Source organism: Epinephelus moara, unplaced genomic scaffold (assembly GCF_006386435.1).
Source record: "Epinephelus moara isolate mb unplaced genomic scaffold, YSFRI_EMoa_1.0 scaffold1005, whole genome shotgun sequence".
Taxonomy (NCBI): domain Eukaryota; kingdom Metazoa; phylum Chordata; class Actinopteri; order Perciformes; family Serranidae; genus Epinephelus; species Epinephelus moara.
Genome location: NW_026078450.1, coordinates 1 through 7,404, shown reverse-complemented (window position 1 = coordinate 7,404; position 7,404 = coordinate 1).

Sequence of the window (7,404 nt, the reverse complement as noted above, 5' to 3'; positions counted from 1 at the left end):
TGACGTGTGTGGTTGTGCTGCTGCCGTGGTCCTGCCAGATGCCCCCTGCTGCTGCTGTTATCATTAGTCATACTTCTACTGTTACTATACACATATGATTATTGTCACACATGTATACTATCAGATATTAATATATTATTATTAATTAAAATATTATTACTTTCATTAATGTTGTTGTAAGCTACTGTCATTACAGTCTGTCCTGCATCTCTCTGTCTCTGTCTCTCTCTCTCTGTCTCACTGTGTCATACGGTTTACTGTTAATTTATTATGTTGATCTGTTCTGTACGACATCTATTGCTCGTCTGTCCGTCCTGGAAGAGGGATCCCTCCTCAGTTGCTCTTCCTGAGGTTTCTACCGTTTTTTTCTTCCGTTAAAGGGTTTTTTGGGGGGGAGTTTTTCCTTATCCGCTGTGAGGGTCCAAAGGACAGAGGCAAATTGTGATTTGTGATATTGGGCTTTATAAATAAAATTGATTGATTGATTGATTGATTTCTGTCAAAGTTAGATATCGCATGCAGGAGTGACTCTGCATATCCTTGATACAGTGCTAGAATGACATATTTCACATTTTGTATCACTTCCTCTTTCCAGTAGACGGAGTTAGAGAGTGCACTAATTATACATCATGTTTTTTTACATCAAATATACACCACAGCATGTAACTTTCAGATAAATCAAAAAATAAGTGTTTGATGAGACCTACTTCCTGTCGCCACTAGGTGGGTCTATGAGTATCAGGCAATATGGTAATGAAAATGTGTTCAGGGTGGGACTAATATGAATCATGTGAAGTTTGGTGGAGACAGGACCATTTCTGCCAAAGCTACAGCAATTTCGTTTTTCATGGCGAGACCTCAAGATTCAACGCTCTGCAGCGGGCGCGCCATTCAACATTGGGCAAATCCTGTGATAACTTTTGGTCACAACGTAGTCAGGCATGAGGGCACCAGAGCGAGAGACAAAACAGGTACCGTCTTCTCTCCTCCAGAAATTTAGGCTCAAAATTAACATCGCCACTTATGGGGGAGTTGCTGGACTGCTTGTCGCTCTAGGGCTTCTACAGCCATAACTGTAAGTCATACATCTGAAATAAGACCATCAGCTGAAAGCCAAGAAGATTTCCTACATTTCTATGTAAACTCCTCAAAAAAAGTTTGGAAACATTATTTCAGTCAATTATTTCTCCCCTTTAATAATACTAATTGGTATAGTATTACATATCGTTGGAAAGCCTGATTAGTCACCTTTACAACGAGGTATAACTTGTAATGATCATGCTTTCGTGGAATGAGCAACACAGCAAAATGTGTGGGTAGCGCCCCAAAAAAATGTGCCAAAATTCCCTGCAATATTCTTCTGTTGGTATTCACTCTTGTTTTGAGCTTCAAGTGCCGGCAGGTGTGTGCCAGTCACAGGTGTGTGACTGGCACCTGATTAGCACCTAATTGACAGCACTTGTGTGCATGGGTCCTGCAACTTTGTTGAGTTTGTGTGTGCTCCAAGCATCAACATGCCAGGTTTGTCCCTTCAGGATAAGGCCCGTGCATTAGGGCAACTGGAAGCTGGTGTTCCGGTACGCAGAGTGGCAGCATTATTTGGTGTCAGCCCTGGTACCATGTCCAAACTTAGGACCAAGTTCCTTGAGATTGGTGAAGTCAAAGACAGACCGAGAAGTGGGCGTCCCAGGAAGACAACACCCCAAGAAGACCGGTTCCTCACCCTTGTTTCACTGAGGAACCGTAGGCTTTCTTCCAGAGATTTACAGGCAAGATTTGCACAACGGTACCACAGACAGATCTCTGATCAGACGGTGAGGAACAGACTGCACATGGCCAGTCTTCGTGCTTATAAGGCTGCCAGGAAACCTGCAATGACTGGCCTTCACCGTCAGGCCCGTTTGCGCTGGTGTCGACAGCACTGACAGCGGAACATAAGAATATGGGGCAACGTCATGTTTGGCGATGAATCAAGGTTCTGTCTGCGGAAGCTGGATGGCAGGATCAAAGTATGGAGATGGCATGGAGAATGCTATGCAAATTGCTGCACAGATCGCGTGACATCTTTCAATGGGGGCAGTGTGATGGTGTGGGGCGGTATCTTTCTCACAGGCAAAACAGAACTTGTCATCATTGAAGGCAATCTCAATGCAGTGAGATATTGGAATGAGATTCTGGAGCCAGTGGCAATCCCATATCTCCAGAATCTGGGACCTAACTCCATCCTCCAAGGATGACAACACTCGCCCCCCCAGTGCCAGGATCATCACAGACTACCTCTAGAATTTGGGCGTGGAGAGGACGGAATGGCCTGCTGTGAGTCCAGACCTCAACCCAATTGAACACTTGTGGGATCAGCTTGGGCATGCTGTACGTGCCAGAGTGACCGACACAACCATGCTGGTTCAACTTCAACAACTCCTGGTTGAAGAATGGGATGCCATCCCACAGCAAAATGTGGCTTGGTTGGTGACCAGCATGAGGAGGAGGTGCCAAGCTGTTGTGGCTGTGTATGTATCTTCCACATGCTACTGAGGTCCCCGACAGTGTAAAATGAATAAAGTGAAAAAATGGCTAATATGTGTTGTTTATTTCCTTATTGCTGTGGGAGAGTGCAATCATCCAATCCACCAAGCAACTCTTAACAAGAGTGAATACCAACAGGAGAATATTGCAGGGAATTTTGGCACATTTTTTTGGGGCGCTACCCACACGTTTAGCTGTGTTGCTCATTCCATGAAAGCACAATCCTTACAAGTGATACCTTGTTGTAAAGGTGACTAATCACGCTTTCCAACAATATATGATACAAAACCAATTAGTATTATTAAAGGAGAGAAATAATTGACCAAAATAATGTTTCCAAACTTTTTTTGAGGAGTTCATATATTGTCTATGTGAAGTAAAAGATGTGGGATCCAAATCAAGCTGAAGAGAATTTTCTCTCCAGTTTTTCTAGCTGCTCTCCACTCTAGCAATGATGTCACGCACTCAAGCTCATGCAATACAGACCCATTATAAAACCAGAAGACAAGCTAAAAATCCTTAAGAGTAAAACTGTGATGATTTCAAAACCGTAAAAGATTTTAAAAAGCTGAATACATGCCCAATAGTTCAAGGTCTTCTGACTCTTTAAAAGGTGACATGGTGTTTCTAGCTCAAAGTATGAGGGACAAGAAGAGGTTGAAAGTCGATGAGTTTTGAAGAGGATTTGAAGATTTTCCAATTTACTTCCATTCACACTAATTAGACTGCCACCAGAGCGCCACCTATTGGCCGATTTGCACCGAATTTTGCACAAACCCTCATCGGGCCATGGAACACAATTAGCAAAAGTGTTGTGGTAATCCGACTGTATTTGGTCAAGATATGAAAGACTGTCTGTTTTGAAAACAATGTGCAGGAATTTGTTGTTTTATATTTTGGCCGTTTTTTGGAATATCAAAATTCTTTTAATAACTTTTTGTCAGGAGGGTCCACAGATGCTTCTTGCAAAGTTCGGTGCAAATCAGTCAAATCGCCTAGGAGTTCAAAATAGTAGGTTTTTCATTGTTCGCGATTTTGCGAATGGAAATTTAATGCAAAAGAGGGCGTGCCTTACATCACACAATTCAGCTGACTTGAGTTGTGGGCCAAAAATGCTTTTGCATTGAAAATAGTGCCACCTGCTGGTCATTTTTGGTGTGCGAGTTACAGGGGCCAGTCTATACCACCCCTATCAATTTCATTTCCATAAGTGTTATGGTGTTGGCACAGTGCCAAATATTAAATTAGACTGCCACCACAGCGCCACCTAGTGGCAGATCGGTAACTCCTTTGTCAGATATCCTCAGGAGGGCTTTGACAATAATTGTTCTAAGTTTCGTGTTAATCTGAGCAACCGATGTGGAGATATAAAATACTTCAATTTAAAGAGCGCCACCTGGTGGTCATCACCTGAAATTTTGCACAGAGCCTCAGGGGCTCATGGGGAAGTAGTAAACTGAGTTTCATGTCATTTGGACACACCAATGTGGTGATATGCAACACTTCCTGTTTTGTACCAAATCTGCATGAAGTTGTTATTTAATAACTTCAGTATTCTTTGTAATATCAAAATTCTTTTAATAACTTTTTGTCAGGAGAGTCCACAGATGCTGTGTGCAAAGTTTCGTGCAAATAGTTGAAATTGCCTAGGAGGAGTTTGAAAAAGTAGGTTTGCGACATTTTGCGAATTTCAGCACAAGTTGCTGAACGTGTGGATAGGTTTACACCATCAAAAGTTTTTGAATGTGCCACAAAGTATATGGGAGTTAGGAGCCAAAACGCACTTTCCTTGATTATAGCGCCACCTAGTGGTGGAAATTCAGGACGACAATAGATTATAAAATTTTCGCCAAGTTTGATGAGTTTTGGGTATGTTCAGGCAGTGAAAAATGCGATCATTTGGGACAAAGAAAAAAAAAAAATCATTCGAAAAACAATAGGGACCTCGCAGGTCAAGACCTGCTCGGGCCCTAATTAAAGCTGCGAGCAGCTGTGATTGGGCCCTCGCTCTCCCGCGCCACCGCGGGGGGCCAGCAGCACGCATCACTGAAGCGGTTATGTGAAAACTCAGAGTAAGTTAACCCTGACGTGATGTGACGTTTCATCTTCCTACTCCAAAAAAACCCCTATGGGAAGGGTTTTTTGAAAAATTCAAGGGGCCGCTTTAGAGGCATTTTGTCCCCCCCATGGGCGACGCCCCTATCAGATGTAAGAGCTCGCCATTCTTGATCTGTGTATCAATTTCATGAGGATATTAGGTCGCTGAAGCCATCAAAAAGCCAAACGTATTTGGTGGCGAGGGTGGCGTCATAGTGACCACACCCCTTGACATATAGAAAAGCTTTTAATAACTTTTGATCAGCATGGTCTCAGGGGCTGAGGCTGCCGAGCAACAAGGGGCTGTGGGGAGACCCAGAGCAGGCATGGATTGGTGGTGTAAATGTGGGGCTTACTGGCCACTTTATTAGTTACACCTGTGCAATCTAATACAATCCAATACAACAGCTCTGCAACACATTCTACGTTTACAAAGCTTTTACATTTTCAGCTTTTGTCAGAAAGGTGATTATTCTACTTTATTATTGAGGCCGTAGTGGGTGGTGTTGGTGTACTGGAGTGCAATATATTTAAAAGTGTTCCTAATATTTTGTCCCCCTCAATTATACAAAATTAGGAGGCCACCCCAGTACACCACCACCAGTCACTATGACCTCAATAATAAACAAAGTAGAATCACCACTTTCTAGACGATGTCAACAATAACTGAAAATTTATAAGCTTCGGGGAAAAAAATCATGGTATAGTCGTTCTACTGGATTTCATTAGATTACACAGGTGTACACAAAGTGGCCAGTGACTGTATGTTACATACATACTGATTTCCTCAAATAGTAGCCGGGGCTACTATTAACAAAAAAATTAGTTTGGGACCAGGCTACAAATAGGGGCAGGCTACTATTCGAAGGAGGCTTTTAATAAAAGAAAAAAAAGAAAAAAAAAATCACAGCCAAAGTTGAAAATACAAATACTGTATTTTTTAAATTTAAACAGCAGAAATATTTATGTAAACTTTTTACAGTAAAAATGTATATTTTCTATATAGTATTACAAATAAAGTACTGTATTATTTACAATAACAAACTTTACTTTAACAGTAAAAATAGTTTTTGTTGTTTTTGTAAATCACCACTATTTACTATTTACTACACCACAGTGTACTAGTTGTCCTGCCTTGAAACAGTGAATCATCTCATCCTCTGTCCCATCTGCAGCCACCGTGATGCCACACACCTTACAAGACAACATGCCACAAATTAATTTTAAAACTAGGCTACATTCATAATTATCAGAGGCAGTCCTGGCTAGTTTTACGCCCTGGGCGAACCATGAGTAAAGAACAGTCCCTAAAGTGCGGTGAGGTTTGTGGACCGTTACCTGCCACAAAGACAGAAATGTGAACGGCTCGTTTCTCCTCTGACACGCCACATACCTGTGTGCCGCCACGGCTCGGTTGTCCAGGTACTACTGGGCAGTCATGACACCCAACAAAAGAGGAAATTACTGGACCTGGAGTGGGACTTCTCTGTTGCCAGTAAGCCGTTATCTTGCGTTTGTCAGTTGCTCTCATGTTTCCTCTTTTTGTGAAGGTCTTGTTGCCCTTCTCTGCTAACCAGGCGTCATATGACCCGTGGCGTATTCCCCCGACATTTGTTCGGAATATTTCAAAACTTCTAGTTTTAAATTAACACTGAATTTGCGTCTTGTCGCCATCTTATCTGTTTACAATCAGCTGAGAGTGCGCAACTGCGCATGTGCCTGGATGAGGGTTTATGTGTGTGTGGATGTGCGTCTCTGTGTCTGTGTGTGTAATCCGGGTCTAGCGCTCTATAAATGCCAAAACGTCAAATAACCACCTCCGGTTTATAAAAGAGGCCGGCGTTTATTTATTAAATTTTTTTTAGACCCGGTTACTAAAAGAGGCCGGCTGCTAATAGGGGCCCGGTTTTAAATTGAGGAAATACGCTATGTTGATGGTGGGATGGGACGAGAGTACGCCCCAAAATAATCACCGGAACACGGGGAGAACATGCTAACTCCACACTCATAAATCACCACAACTCCTGAGGGAACAACAACATAAAATGTTCCCAAGCAGTCTGTTTATTCCCAACAATGAGAAGTAATGCCAGTAACTTCACTATATGCTCTGGGCAAGCACTTATCCATAACATAACCACAACAACATTTGCATTTTAGCCTTATTTACCATGCTTGGGTTGAAAAATGCTTGAACCATTCCTGAGCTTCTGCGCTCCATCCTTTCAGTGTAGTCCTCCGGTAAAAAAATGGCTGGAGCAAACAAGCATTTTCCGGACCGTTTCCACAGGCGTGTTGGGATCGATGTCCAGCACAAATAGCCATTGTTTCATCCTGTCCTTATTTTTGGTTGGTACTACGTGAAACTTCACTCTGCTCCATGTCTTCAGCTTGTTACCGCAACCTTTTACAACAGCAACAGCACTCTGTAAACTTTTCTCAAACTTTCTGCTGTGTCCAGCTGACGATACCGCAAATGCAAGGCTGACACGCACTGTGTCACTCCGCCCAGTGATTTACTCAAGAAAGTAGTTCAGAGTATTTGCTTCATGTGTCGTAATGTTACTTAATTCTACATTATTATTTCATAGCGTGGGGAATGGGCAAGCCATGTGTTCTCCACTAGAGCGTTTTGGAGTCATTTGATGGTGTATTTGATTAGTTTTGAGGGAGAGAGGGGACTGTACCATTCACCTCCATTTCAGCGGGCAGCTATGTCCCACCGATCTCAAAACAGCAGGCACTGACAATTAAAGGTAATGTACCTACTCATATGACTAT